Source organism: Mixophyes fleayi, chromosome 3 (genome assembly GCF_038048845.1).
Source record: "Mixophyes fleayi isolate aMixFle1 chromosome 3, aMixFle1.hap1, whole genome shotgun sequence".
NCBI classification, from domain to species: Eukaryota; Metazoa; Chordata; class Amphibia; order Anura; family Limnodynastidae; genus Mixophyes; species Mixophyes fleayi.
The window spans coordinates 234,802,590-234,819,040 of record NC_134404.1 but is presented as its reverse complement, the minus strand read 5'-3'; positions in this window follow the sequence as shown (position 1 = coordinate 234,819,040).

Sequence of the window (16,451 nt, the reverse complement as noted above, 5' to 3'; positions counted from 1 at the left end):
ATAATAATAATAATAATAATAATAATAATAATTGATCAGTAGAAAGCTGGACACCACATTTTTAAATATATGGAAGTTGTATACCAATGAATTAATTACTGATGCAGGCCTTTGGAATAGTTAAGCTTTATTTATCATTACTTACTCTACAGTGTGCAATACATCTGTATGAAGAATTGTATGAAGAATTTAAATATACTCGGTGGCACCACATTTAAGTACTACAGTTTTTTTCATCCAACCAAAAAACGAATGTATGTTTAGTTGTCAGCTATTTTATTAGGTATTTTATTGTTTTTGGCTGTGATTGTCTCTATCAACTGGATTAATTTATCAACTAAAGCTCTGATTGCACACAACAAAGGAAATACTATACCCAACATTTATATTGTCTGCCTACTATGCATAACCACCTTTTCATTATTCTTACCAAATTTTTATTTTGGAGAGGCAAAACTACTACCTTTGAAGATTTCATCAATCATTTCAACTAAAACAATTACAACTTGAAATTTATAGTTAACTATAGCGCATCCAACATTGATCTTTTTGTTAAACAGATCCCACTGATGTGAACCTATCTCCAACTAGCTAACCAAACAAGAATCCATGCATGTAAAATAACTAAATGGCAAAATGATATTAAATCTGCAGCAACAGGTAAGTTTTATATAAAAGTAATGTACCACCTGCAACACCAAGAATTTGATCTGCTTTATCCAATTCAGTTATTTGAAGCAATACATCAGGCGCTGTATCCGAAATATTAAGAAAAGGATGTGTGAACGTGAAATAGCTTGAAACAGTCCACCCTTTCCACATTTTCTGGAACACCACAACAGGAACCAATATAGAATTGTTTGAGGTCTAAACAAAACAATCAAACTAAATTGTTGAGGTAGTAACTGCATACTAGTAATGTCCAAAGGAGAAAACAGATGGATCTTTGACACAAATTTACTCATCTCTCATGGCCTCAATGCAGAAATTGAGCTGTTCAATTTTCATTAATCCTGACTATACTCGCATATCCAAATCCATCCACATCTTATCCAACACCTTTTATTTCATTTTCTATATATAGATTTTGTAAGCATTATTATGCTCACACCACTTCAGAGGTTAAATAGTCTGTGAAGCAGATATCATACTTTATTAATTACTTAACACTTCCAAATTACCTCTGTTCCACAAGTGGCATTCTGTTACATATCACAATCTTCTCCATCCCCTGCTTTCACATTCTCTGCATTCCATTTGCTATAGATTCTTCTAAACAATAATACTAATCAAAATGTATTAACTGTATATTTCAGTAGCCCAACCTTACAGCTCAACTACTCTTATTCTATGTACTAAACATTATTTTAATTTCTTAATGTTACAATATATTTTAACATTAACCATTTATTTCACGTATGATCCAAATATTTATTTTTTCTTTCCTAAGCACTATTGTCAGAATTATTACAAAGATAGTAGTATTTCAACTAATCGCTAAAAAATTTCAATATCCCTGTATACAACTACCCCAATTGTGGTCATTTTGCTTTGTTTTTATTTTTTTCCCCTATCTGTACTATTCTATGCAAATTATAGTTCATACATCTATTATTATTATTATTATTATTATTATTATTATTATTATTATTATTATTATTTATTTAATTTATTTTCTTTATTATATTGACATCTATGTGCAAACTATTTTATTATAGCATTTGTGTTTACTATAACAACAACACAAATAAGCTATGACTGCTGAATGAAACAAATTGTGAAAAAACAATAAAATTACTATCCACTTACAAAACTAATTAAGCTGTAAGCAAACCACTCATTTCCACAATTATCCAATCAAGTGAATCAATTAAACATTACTTTCCTATTTAAACTTTATGAGGACTGGTATTGGCATCACTGTCTTGAGAAAGGGAAGTTACCCCATTAAGCTTTGCAGTACCATTTACTACCCTGAACTTGGAGCCTTGACTACACCAGGTGACAGCAGTTTGTCACCACGTCACATTGTAGGACAAAAACTATTTGCTAGAACATCTAATTTGGTGGATCGGAACATCTACAATTCAATATTTCTCTTCATCCACGTGAGGAGATTAGGTTCTCCCATGAACAGTACATCTGTACAAAGAAAGGAAATACTCTGTGGCATCACAATTAAGAGCTACAGTATTTTTCTCAGATTATTTTCAGTCAACCAGCCCAGGTAAAGGATATTTCAGACAGTTAGAATTTTATTAGCCTTATGAGGCTTTTTAATTTATATTTAACTGTCATTGTCATCTATCCCTTGGATTTAATTTATCAACTTACTATCTGCTTATGCACAACAAATGAAAATAATATAACCATCATCATCATTCTGCAGAAGTTTTATTGGTGCCTTGTGAGCATAGTTGCTATATGTAATACAACCTAGCCAACCATATGAAATAATCATTAGCTTATACAGCCAAACTGTGGGTCATTCTATGTGGTTACATTTATTCCACCTAAACTGTTGTTTGCTTATTATTATACCTTAAGTGTTTGTGATGTGCCTTACACTTATTACCAGCATGTGAACATTTCTGTTCAAATAACCTTTCTGTTATGCCCCTCTCTTTGTTATATCAGACATATTTGGGTTGACTATTGATATTTCCTCTTAATATTTTCATTTTTCTTTTTTTTACTAATTCTCTATCAAGTAGTTGTTTTATTTTAGATCAAATCGATTCTCTATCTTAATATGGTACTGTTTTTGTTTTTATTTGTATAACGCAACAATTAGTGTCATATATTATAACAATCATCCAGATGTCCTTTCTCTCTTATGATTTATATAATAAGCCATAATAAGGACCTAGATTTGGTGGGGAGTGGTGCGATTTAGTGCTCCGCCCTCATTTCCACTAATAGCAGTAGTGGGTTGCCTGTTGCAGTACACTATATACATTTTCCTGTTGGCAAAGATAGGCAAACAGAGGATACTATTTGGCAGCGCTGATTGTGCTTAAAACACAATCAGAGCAGCCAGAAAGGAATCTCTGTCTGCCTCTCAGCCGACGGAAATATGTAAACAGTGTACGCCCGCAGGCAGTCCGTCCCTGGTTGTCACGATCGCCGCACCCCCCTGGATCTGCCACTGCATATGTAAGACTAAACTGAGCAGTAAAAATAGAAACCTTTATTTAATTAAAATAGTTGGCACTAAAGGTGTAGGAAGTTGAACTTTTACATGACATTTCCAGTGCACCTTGTGATGACTTCTCCAACTTCTCCCCACGTTTAGACACACTTTCCATTGGTGGCTGCTGCTTCCAAGTGCACAGGAGATGTATACTTTGATGTTGGGTAGACCATTGAGGAGCACTGTTGCAAATCTATGTTATAAATGTGTTGTTATGACAGAACAACATCTGAATGAGGGAATAAAGGTAAATACATAGTGGGTATAACAATTTGACATTACCACCATCCTTTAAAAGAGATTTCAGTGTGTGTAGGTACGGGTGTCAATAAAGAATGTCTGTAAAAACATTTTTAATGAGCATTTTTTCAGATGCATCACCTTTCAATTCTTGAATGCTGGAACTTGGAGACTTCAAATTCTTTGTAGTCCTCAGCTAAAACAGGAGCAGAATGTCAAGACGCCAGTGACAAAATACCACTGGCTATAAAAGATATATTTTAAGAATATATGTAAATTGCTAGGACAACATCATATTGCACACTGGACCAGCTAGAACGCAAAGGTAAAAGTACTGAGTGTGCTGTGTGTGTACCAATGTTGGTCAGAGGGTTGTTGTCTTGTGTTAGCTGTGTAGAGGGTGGCAATAGGGGAGATTAAGATGGTGGTTGAGGAATATCATAAGCTTGTCTGAAGAGGTGGGTTTTCAGAGAATGCTTGAAGGTTTGGAGACTAGAGGAAAGTCTTACTGTGAGAGGGAGGGAATTCCACAAAGTGGGTGCAGTCCTGTATCAGAGAATGGGAGGATGTGATGAGAGTGTAAGAGAGACGCAGATCTTGTGCAGAACGGAGGTGTCGAGTAGGGAGATATTTTGAGACAAGTGAGGAAATGTATATCGGTGCAATTTTGTTGACGGCCTTGTATGTTAGTAGAAGAATTTTATATTGGATTCGTTGAAATACAGGCCACATTGACAGAGTGGCTCAGCAGAGAAAGAACGGTTTGAGAGGAAAATCAATCTAGCCGCTGTGTGCAAAATAGATTGTAGGGGTTCAAGTTTGACTTTGGGAAGACCAGTAAGGAGGGAATTGCAATAGTCGATGCAGGAGATGATAAGTGCATGAATTAAGGTTTTAGCGGTGTCTTGTGTGAGATGTGCATATTCTGGAAATGTTCTTTAGATGTATGTAACATGATTTAAATATGGAGTTGATATGGGGAATAAATGATAGTTGTGAGTCAAGGATAACACCTAGGCAGCGAGCTTGCGTAGTAGGATTTATGGCCATGTTATCAACAGAAATAGAAATGTCAGGCAGGAAGCTTCTGTTTTTGGGTGGGAATATTATTAATTCAGTTTTTGAAAGATTGAGTTTGAGTTGGCGAGAAGACATCCAAGATGAAATGGCAGAAAGACAGTCAGTAACACGAGACAACACAGATGTTGAAAGATCAGGAGAGAATAGATAGATTTGTGTATCATCCGCATAGAGATGATACTGAAATTCAAAGGAGCTTATTAGTTTACCAAGAGAAGTGGTGTAGATAGAGAATAGCAGAGGACCTAGGACTGAGCCTTGCGGTACTCCAACTGATAAAGGAAACGGAGCAGAGGTGGATCCAAAGAAATTAACACTGAAAGAGCGATTAGATAGGTAGGATGAGAACCAGGATAGGACAGTGCCTTCAAGACCTAGGGATTGTAGCGTTTGTATGAGGAAAGTGTGGTCAACAGTGTCAAATGCAGCAGAGAGATTTAGGAGAATTAGAAGAGAGTAATGGTTTTTACTTTTTTCTGTGATCAAATCATTGACAACCTTGGTCAGCACAGTATCTGTGGAGTGTTGAGAGCGAAAGCCTGACTGAAGAGAATCCAGTAGGTTGTTTGCTGTAAGAAAGTGTGTGAGGCGAGTGTAGGCAATTCTCTCGAGAAGCTTGGAGGGGCATGGGAGCTGAGAGATGGAGCGGTAATTTGCGAGAGAGTTTGGGTCAGAATTTTGTTTTTTTAAAATGAGAGTAATCACTGCATGTATTATTTCAATTACATTCTTGAGAGGCCCTGGTATTTCTTTATTTCTCTTTTGAATTTTTTTCCCAGTTAATAATAAAAGTATAATTTCTAAACTTAGTTGCGGTGGGGGGATTTGCATAAAAAGTTCTCGCACAGTCTGCTGCTAGACCTGGGACCATCTCTGTTGGCCGACAGACTTACTATTGATCAGCAGCTGGTATAACAGAGTGTGCAGCACCATTTTATTGCAGCCTGCACAGCCGTATCCTATTACAACATTGGTCCTATAGGACCCCTGTAGGACCAATGCTGCTAGACTAAAGACCGAATTGTGCAGGCTACAATCAAAAGGACCTGCGCTCTGTGCTCCTCTGCAGTACCAGCTATGTAGAGGAACAGTAAATGCAGAGGAGACAAGAGATGGAGAGAGAGTGGATAATCAGTAAACAAAGTACAAAATAATTAAAGGATAAAGAATGAACAAACAGAGGCAGAAAGCTAATGGGTGAGAAAAGGATAAGCAGGCTTGACAGCATAATGATAATAAGGGAAGAGAACTAGGGGGAACCATTAGGAAAAAAAGAAGGAACTGAGAAGTAGAACTTAGTATCCAATGAAAAACCTATCCATCTACACATCATTTATTTCACCTATAGGAGAGTCTGAGGCTCAGCTCTGTGTACAGTAAAACACTCATTATAAACTTATTTCAGTGTCTGAGCACTTCCTTGGCAAAAGTTTGTCATGCTTAAATTCCTGAGATAATCTGCAGATTTATTCCATATATTTCAGGCGGTTTTAAAACCACCGGATTTACTAAAGCCCAAGCCGCAATTAAAACAGCTAGAATTCACATTTTACAAAACTACCACTTTACAAATCGCTATCCTGATTTTAACAATGATGAACATACAAACCAACAGATTTAAGCTGTGGTTTTCAAAAACACCACAAAATCTCCAAAATAAAAGAAGTAGTTGTGAGTGACGATATTGCTGAAACTGCATGCTGTTTAAGCTATTTTGCCATTCACAAAATAAGAGGAAGCACCATTCACAATTACGTTACTGGGGTAATCAATATTTATTGATTAAGGGGAAAAATAGCTCAAACAGCATGTTTGAGCTATCAAAAGCATGTTTTAGCCCTTATGTTCTGAATGGCAAAATAGTTTAAACAGCATGTTTGAGCTATCAAGCCATTCAGAAGACCACAATTGCATTCTTAGACCACAAGGGTGCCTCTCAGGGAGAACACCCATTCTGATTCTACTCGACTTGCAGACAGGACAGAGTTAAAACCTATTACATTGGTAGTGTTCTCAAGCAAATATTCCAAAGCCTCCCTCTTTGTACTCAGTTACACACACGTGAGCACTTGACATCAATGGCTTCAGCAGTTATCTCAGCAATTGGGTTTACTACTCATCAACAGTGTTCCCTCTAAGCTAAGCAATCTGGAAATGATAGAGTTAAACCTGTATCTTACTAGGAAACATCCTGCAGATTGTGAATACAAACCTTTCGGGTGGAGCCCTCATTAGAGTGACCTTTTAACTCTTTCCTATCCAGATTACTCAGCTTAGAGGAAACACTGCTCATCAATTAAAAAGGGTCAGTGTGACAGCTTTCTATATTGGTGGTATTCTTGAGAAAATATTCCCAACTATCTACGTCATCATTGTAATATCCCACTGGGCTCTAAAGCCTCTTTCTCTGTACTCAGTTACAAATACTTGAGCACTTGGCAGCAACGGCTCAAACAGTCATCTGTACAGTTGGGTTCACTCCATATGACTAAAATGGGGCTAGGAGTCGAAAGGATACATGACTTAAACTGGCATCTTTCAAAACATTGGCCGTCTATTAAGTTCTTTACCTGAACAAAACCTGAGCTCAGGGGTTGTTGTGGTCTTCTCCATGTTCACTTGAAGTACAATTTTAAACTCTTGTGAAAGTTTCTCATATATATATATATATATATATATATATATATATATAGCCCTGTAAATACACAGACGTTCAAGAGGTATAACATAGAAATGTGCTTACTTCAAATAATTTCCTCTCAGTTTTGCTCTTCGCACTGTGGAAGGGATGTAAACTCCTTTCAGTCAGTAGGATTTTCCTGAATTCAGGGAACATTTTATATCACTACTAGAGTGAAAAGCTACAGAAAAAAATCCTCCATATAATTAAATTATAGATGGTTTAATTTAATAAAATCATTTAGGGAAACTTGAGTAGTTTACATTCTTGTAAAACAGAAAAACTAAAGCCAGTAAGTGAGATCACTCAGATTCATAAAAAAATCCTGGCAGCTAAAAACAGATAAAAGAAAAAAAATATATCCATTAATGACTATTCTTGGAGAAACGAGATGCCACAGGCCATAAGATAAAGCAGAGTGGGCAATATGCAGCCCATGGGTGGCATGTTGGACATGTCTTCCCTAGTTTTTTTTACATGTACTTATTTTTGGGGTATCTCTAATGTTCTGGCACTTTAGAGTCTCTGCAATGACATGATAGAGCCAGAAAATCAGATAAGGAAAAATAGCCCCTGAAAGTCAAAATCCAAGACAACTCCATTGTTTCTGGGCTCTGTCATGTGTTCAAGCAGTGAGGAAAGCACACACAGGTTTAAGGTCGCAAACCAACAATTGCCAGGCCTTAAAGCAAATTTTTTTGGGGAGCGGCGATGCTTCCCCATGCCATCTGTAGGCCCCCACTTTTTGCAATTTGAAACCTATATTAAACCAAATAGCTTTCTCATATCTTGAATAAAGCACACATATTTTGTCATGTCCCTTGCTCCATATCATACCCACCCTTGCAGTCAAGCAACCACAACAATCTCATCCACATCTCTCCCTTTCCCTTTCTTTCTCTATCATGTGGTCTTTGGAATGCTAGGTCAGTTTGTAACAAATTGACCTCTATCCATGATGTCTTTATCTCTAGATCCTTCAACCTGCTTGCCATCACTGAAACCTGGCTATCCCCTGAGGACACTACCTCTCCTGCTGCTCTCTTTTTCCTCCTCTGAGGTTCACTCTATCCCCCTATTTCACCCAATCCACCTCCGTGTTGCTGTTACCTACCGTCCTCCTGGTCCTGTCTCTCAATTTCTTGATCACTTTGCCACCTGGGTCCCTCACTTTCTCACCTCTGACCTTCCCTCCCTCATCTTGAGGGACTTATTATCCCTATAGACAATCCCTCAGACCCTGCTGCCTCCAAGCTTCTTTCCCTCTCCTCCTCCCTTGGTCTCTCTCAGTGGACCTCCTCTCCCTCCCACCGTAGTGGCCACTCACTTGATCTGTTTTTTTCACACCTCGGTACTGTCTCCGACCTCATTAATTCACCTTTTCCTCTCTCGGACCACCATCTCTCGGACCACCATCGCCTCTCTTTTAGCATCTCTCCATCCCTCTCATCGTCCCCATCCCCCAAGGTTACTCTCACCAGGCGTAATCTTGAAACAGTTGATCCTACCACTTTCTCCTCCTCCCTGGGCTCGCTCCTCTCCCCCATCACCACTCTTTCTTGCCCCGATGAAGCTGTCTCCTTTTACAATTGCACTCTTACCACTGCACTTGACTCTGTCGCCCCAGCTGTCACCATCAAGCTTCGTCGGTCCCCGCCGCAACCGTGGCACTAAAAACCCGCTATCTTCAAAAATGCTCCCGCAGTGCAGAACTGCTCTGGAGAAAGTCACGCACTCATGCTGACTTCCTCCACTTCAAGTTCATACTTGCCTCTTATAGTTCAGCCCTATCACTTTCTAAACAATCCTTCTTTAAAGCTCTCATTTCTTCCCAATCCTCCAACCCCCATCAGCTTTTTGCCACCTTCAACTCTCTCCTCTCCCCTCCCCCCCACGCTCTCTGCTGTCGACTTTGCTACCCACTTCACCTCCAAGATTGAGTCTATACGTCATGACATCTCCCAGCAGAATCATTCACATTAGTCCTTGCCTTATTGGAGCTTCCATATACTAGGGTAATTTTTTGTGAGAATCTAATTAACCAACCAGCATACTTTTGGACTGTGGGAGGAAACTCATGCAAACCCAGGGAGAAGGTACAAACTCCACACAGGGCCCTAGTTGGGATCGAACCCATTACTCCAGCACTGTGAGGAAGCAATGGTACCCACTGTGGCACTATGCTGCAAGATAAGTTACAAAATACATTTTCAAATATCTTTTATGCACTACCACTATTTTACTAGTCATTTTATAGTTAAAACAAAATAAAAAAACTTTTTTTTCATATTTATCTTGTGTAATAGAAAATGAAACAACTATTTATTGATACAGTATATGCAAAAAATGCCCCATCTGTACCTAAAGACCAGTATCAAATACAATTGGGTAAACTATAAAATAAAAGAGTAATTGTCAGCCAAACTGTCACGTTGCAAAAATATAAAAACTTGTTTGGTTATGAAGGAGGGAAAACTTTCCACTCTCTTGAAACATTTTCTATTGGCAGCCTGGTTCCTTATACACAGGAGTACACATATGGTAGTTTGAAACATTGAAAAAACAGGATAAACTCATCTCTCCACCCACCATTCTTACAATAGCATACTTACAATATGCTTTTATCACCACTATTCATCAGTGGGATTTCTTTTTTTTAATTATTTAAACTATATTTGCTGTATGGAACATACAATAAATATCTTTGTAATTTTAAAGCAATAGAACAGTGTAATAGTTTATGCATGCTTATTTGCACATGCACATTATAAAAATAATGGATATGAATGATCACTTACTTGGAGATTATACTGTTATGTGTTATTGTATAAGAGATAATAAAACTAGGAAGAATAATAGTGATGTCCTTGAATGGTTTAGCCTTTTGTTTAAATTTTCAAGGTGAGAAGCTTCAAGTATATTAAAAACTTAGCACAGGCACAGTAATTATAAAATAAGTTAAATTGATGTATATATAAAGTATTAGATGAGTGCATATAAATGTCTGAGGCTAGTGTACATATGGTATATGTTCTTTTTATATTTGAAGTACTACACATTATTTTTATGGTTCCAATTATTAGGGTAGCAGGTCAGCTAAAATTTTGCACGTCATGTCATGCATATTTTTGTCACAAACCAGCATTTAACTGCAGTCGCACAGCAGATCCTCTTTTAGCTGCAGGTGCGCAAGCAATGGTGTATTTATCAGCCAATCCGCCTGCCTCCTTAGATGACAGAGGGCCACAATTCTCTACTCATTCTTTCACATTTGCTGGGCACAATGTAAGAAAGTGCTCTTGGATTATCAAATCCTTTAGACCATGGTTGTCCAACCCGCGGCCCGCATGCCTGTAAATGTGGCCCAGCAGGAGTTTTGGTTGTGGCAAGGGGGCAACACTGAAAAAAAAAATCCTGCAAAAAAAAATAAAAAATACTTACCTTGCGGTCACGTCAGCTGGCGGCTCCGGCTCCCTCCCTGGTCTCCTCCTCCGTGTGGTGCTCGCAGTGAATGTCGGGGGTGACGTCATCACACCCGACATCCATTGCGTAGCGCAGCACAGGGGAGTCACCCGTGCGAACTATTAGCAGCAGTGAAAGATTATCCAGTATCTTATTGTTGTTACTCTGAATTTGGACTTTCTGCACCATGCAATTATGAACTAGCTGTGTTCTCTGTATGTATCTAATATAAATATTAAGAGATGATTGTATTTTTAATATTTTAAACCATTTTAAATGTGCAGTGCTGAGTAGGGTGAAAATATCACCCACTGTTACCCTCATCGGAGGCTGCTCCATGAGCCATTTTTCCTGCCACCCTATCTTTAAATCTCTGTAGATTTCTATTAGTCCTCCTGATGCTACCTATATCGGTGACCATTTCAAACTGGTCAATAAAAAAAATGATTCATGGGTGCAGAAAGAGAGGAAAAAAAAGTTTTCGGCATTTAATTCCCCGAACCCCACTAAGGTGCAGATGCAGGTAAGTTCAATTGTAGCTGGTAATGGGACTACTGCTTTAATCATGATTCTGCAACAGGTTTCCTAACTCTTACTAACTTCATTTCCAAGTAAGTTTAATATGTTAACTATGTTTTCTATGGTTTTTTCGATGATCAGCTATCGTTAGGGTTAGTGCATTTTATGTGCGGCCCAAACCAACTCGTCGTCTTCCAATGTGGCCCAGGGAAGCTAAAAGGTTGGACACCCCTGCTTTAGACCCTCAAAGATGTTGATCTTTAATCCTCCAATCTACTGTTGAAAAGAAGTGTACAATCGAGCCACAGATGCATTGCGCTTTAAATCCCAGAACTTTGTTGATGCACCTTAGGGGTGATGGTAAAGCGCAGCAGCAGAGCACTTTTAATAGCCTCATATTGCCTATCTAGATTAAGCAGAAGATCTACAAATGACTACAAACCTTTTCCTCTCAGTCCAGGGGTTAAGTAAAGCTCCCATTGAATAAAGAACAGCCATACTATCTGCAGAATATTTCAGATTCCCGCAGAAAACTGTCCAAAAATGTCCAGTTAGGGGCTAATACCAGCCTCTCTGGCTTCTGAAGAATTGGGGAGATTAGCAAACTCCAGTCGGTACCTTCTTTCAGTCTTTTGCTCGGCAGTTTCTTGATCTGCTGCAGCTTGTCTCTCTGCAGCCTCTCGCTTCATTTGGCAATCTGCAGTCTCTCACTCTGCTGCAGCTCATCTCTCTGCAGCCTCTATCTCTACTTGACATTCTGCAGCTTCTGACACTGCAGCAACTCATCTCTGCCTGGGACTTTTGTAACAGTTACAATTTTAATGCCTTGTCAATGGGGCACAAATATTTTGAAGCAGATTATAAATATATTTCCATAGCAGTATCCATATTTGAATTTTTATATTTTCTAGAAAGCAACAGTCCAGTCCCTTGTGAAATTTCCACAGCCACACCATTCTTTGCAAGAGGGCTTCTATCATAGTTGTTGTTGTGCTAATGCTTGCAAGCCTACAAAAGTAGTGCTTTTACTGGTGATTATATGCAACTGCTGCCATTTTCACTCACCCTGTGCCAAATAAACAAGATTGATAAAGAAAAACAAGAGAAGGGGGGGAGAGACTGACTGCTTGCACTATATGATGTTAAAATACTTTAAGCATTGAATTCAGTCTGTGGAGAACACATATGTATAGCCTCTCACAGAAATCACACAGATTTAATTCACTTAAGTTCCTAAATGAGAATATTTTTAACAAGCTGCTAACAATTTGTCACAAACCAGCACTTACATGAACCTACAAGCCCTGCAGCTTTCTCCTATAGGGGACTCTCCCTCAGCCATAATCCCAGACCTGGAATAGACAAGGTGGTGGAGCATGCATTCTACTTTCTCCAAGCTGCACCTTTCAAGTCATACCCTCTGAACACTCCTTCTTATTCTTTGCCTTTGAAGTCCACACTCAGGCCCGGCGCTCCCATTAGGCAAACTTAGGCAGTTGCCCGGCGCATCTCACACCTGATCACTGATGTCAGTGATCAAGTGATAGTCTCTACCCGGTGGCGCCTGTGTGCAGTGCAATATCACACTGTCTGTCAGTGACAGACAGTGTGAATAAAGTTTTCTACCCAACGCCTCCCTCCCTTCCCAGCATGCAGCTGCTGCTCCACCCCTATCCTTTGGTGTAAAGAAGCCGAGGAGCGGTGGGCAGCCAATAAAGAAAAGCCTCCCTGCATCTGACCAGCCTTCAAGATAAAAAATGGTAAGTATATATAATTTTTTTTTTTGGTATTATTAATTTTCTTTTTTTAAAAATGGGATACCCAAAAGCCAATCCATAAAGTGTGGAGGCAAAAAAAATGTTGGGGGTGGGATTTGATTATTATTTTGCATTTTATGCTCTATCTTCGATTTAAAAACTATGGTGGATAAAATAATTATTTTATTGCACCTCAGGCTCTATATTTGACTTACTTCAAGTCAATAATAGAGCATGACGTGCCAATAAAATAATTATTTTATCCAAGGTGAGATGGCAAATAGTAATTTTTCAATGGTATAAAAATGACTATTTTCCACGTCATGCTCTATATTTGATTTGCAAACTATGCAGTGGAAAAATGACTATTATTTGGCACTTCATGCTCTATATTTGATTTAAACACTATGGTGGAAAAAATAATTGTTTTATTGGCACCTCATGCTCTATATTTGACTTGCTGCAAGTCAAATATAGAGCATGAGGTGGTAAATAGTAGTAATTTCTCTCCCAAATAGCTTGCAGATGAAATATAGAGTATGACGTTGCAAATGGTCATTTTTCTATGGTATAAAAATCACTATTGCCACGTCATACTCTAAATTTCATTTGCAAGGTATTTGGGAGAGAAATTACTATTATTTGGCACTTCATGCTCTATACTTGATTTTCAAACTATGGTGGAGAAAATGATTATTTTATTGCCACCTCATGCTCTATATTTGATTTGCTGCAAATCAAAAATAGAGCGTAAGGTGGCAATAAAAGACATTTTTCTACCACATAAAAATTACTATTTGCCACCTCATGCTCTATATTTGATTTTCAAACTATGGTGGAGAAAATGACTATTTGATTGGCACATCATGCTCTATATTTGACTTGCAATCTATGGGGTACAATTTCTACACCATAGTTTGCAAGTGATGCAGAGGGGGGTTCAGTGGTGTGATTTAGAGGGGGGTGCAGTGGTGTCATGCAGGTGTTACGAAATCTAACACCTCGATACCTCCCCTGTAGAAATCTTGTGTCTGCAGTGGAGGCTGGACAGCGTTCTACATCAAACATCACGGCATCTGGATCGCTGGAGAAGGTAAGGCTAATTTTTTTTATTTTTTTTTTAACACAAATGCACACAGTTGAGTAGGTAAGTGTCTGTGAGGCAGGTATTTGGTGTGTTCGAGGGGTGGGGGGGGGGGGGGGCGGTATCTTGAAATTTTGCCTAGGGCGCTGAGAACCCTAGCACCGGCCCCGTCCACACTATCCATCTACTTATTGTCTCTCCTTTCGTGTTGCTGTCATTTATCGCTGCACAAGTCCAGTTTCCCAATTCCTTGACAACTTTGTGGCCTGGCTCACTTATTTCCTATCATTTGACCTGCCTACTCTCATACTAAGAGAATTCAATATTCCCATTGGTAATCCCACTTTCTCTTCTACCACTAACTCCTTTTACTTACTTCCTCCTTTGGTCTGTCCCAGTGGATGTCATCTCCCACCCCTTGTGATGGACACTCCCTTGATCTTGTCTTCTCCCTCTACTGCTCCAATTTTAGTTTCTCCAACTTATCCTTCCCACTCTCCAACCATAACCTCCTTTCCTTCAGTATCACCTTACCTCATGTCCTCCCCCCTTGCACCCAAATAATTACGTTCACAGTGACACCTAAGTAGTCTTTACCCAATCCACTTCTCATTTTCACTAAAACAACTACATTCTCATATAACTGCATTGTCCTGCCTTAATCAAGCTGCCTAGTTTACAACAAAACTATCACTTCAGCTCTAGACAATACAGTTCCAGCTATCACATACAGTCTCAGTTAATCCAAACCACAAACATGGCACACCAACAGACCCTGCTACCTGTAATAGTGCTCTTACACTGCAGAGCGCCACTGAAGGAGATCTCACTTCTATCCTGATTTTTTCTACTACTGTATAAATTCATCCTCTCATTTTACAGTACTGCCCCTTCAATTGCCAACCAAATGTTTAGTATCCATCAAGTCTTCTAACCCATGCTGACTCTATGCCACATTTAACTCCCTTCTCTGGCAACCTGCACCTCTTCATCCTTCCTCCCTCACTGCCCATAATTTTGCCACCTACTTCAAAGACAAAATTGACACCATCTGACAAGATATTTCCTCATGCCAAATTCCACACACTCAACCCACTTACACCTACACTCCCCAATCCACCCTTAATTCATTCTTTCCAGTAACTTAAGACAAAGGGCTAGATTTACTAAACTGTGGGTTTGAAAATGTGGGGATGTTGCCTATAGCAACCAATCAGATTTTAGCTATCATATTGTAGAAGGTACTAAATAAATGAAAGCTAGAATCTGATTGGTTGCTATAGGCAACATCCCCACTTTTTCAAACCCGCAGCTTAGTAAATCTAGCCCAAAGTCTCTTCACTCATCTCATCATCTCACCCTACAACCTGTCCTCTCTATCTTATTTCCTCTCTCCGCTCCCTCTCCCCCACTGCATGCCCAATTCTAGCTCACCTCTTCAACCTGCCTCTCTCCACTGGCACATTTCCATCCTCTTTTAAATATGAGCTCATCTCACCAATTCTAAAGAAATCATCTGTGGATACAACTGATACAACAGATCCCCTCAAATCTCACTCACAGTCAATAACACCACTATTTTATCAGTTTCCCAAGCCTTCTGTCTTGGTGTCACACATGACTCCGCCCTCTGCTTTATTCCTCATATATACACACATTGCCAGCATACGCCCTTTTCTTACCCAAAATGCTACCACAACTATTATCCATTCTTTCATTATCTCCCGTATTGACTACTGAAACCTCCTGCTATCTGGCAATCCTGACACCCATATATCCACACTTCAATCCATCCTACACTACACTACACTAGCTCCCTGTGTCCTCTGTCGAAGTCGTATAATTGGATGAATGAAAGTATATTGGTTAATACTGTTTTGCCGTGCGATTGCGATGCGTACGCCACGTAACACAGATCTGTACGCCACCTAACACAGCGAGTGGTGCGATCGCACGGTAAAATACGCACGCACACACTCGCATTACAACATTTAGTTATCTATATAATTCATATTTATATTTGTTCCGTTACACTGTAAATTATGAGCAGATAGTATTTGGTTTATTATTAGTTTATATAATATGATTATATGTACATTTTAGTGTTATTAAAGGTTTAGGTTATAGGAAAGGTGTCATGTCTGATATCATATTGATCCCCTATTCATCAGCAGCTGTCCGGTGCAGTCGGCGAAGAGATCGCACATTGCATACTTTAGTTATTGATATTAGGGAATAAACCTTTGTATGATGCTGGCTATGAAAGGAGCAGACCTCCTGGAGAGACGACCCCCACCTTTGGATTCCTTAGATTGAATCAGCCTATGACCTGTTTACCCTGGAGCCACCCTTTGTCTGGACCTATAGAAACAATCTACGTCATCTCTATTGTTCTCTGTAACACTGAATGTGTATATATGATCATAGTCGGGCACC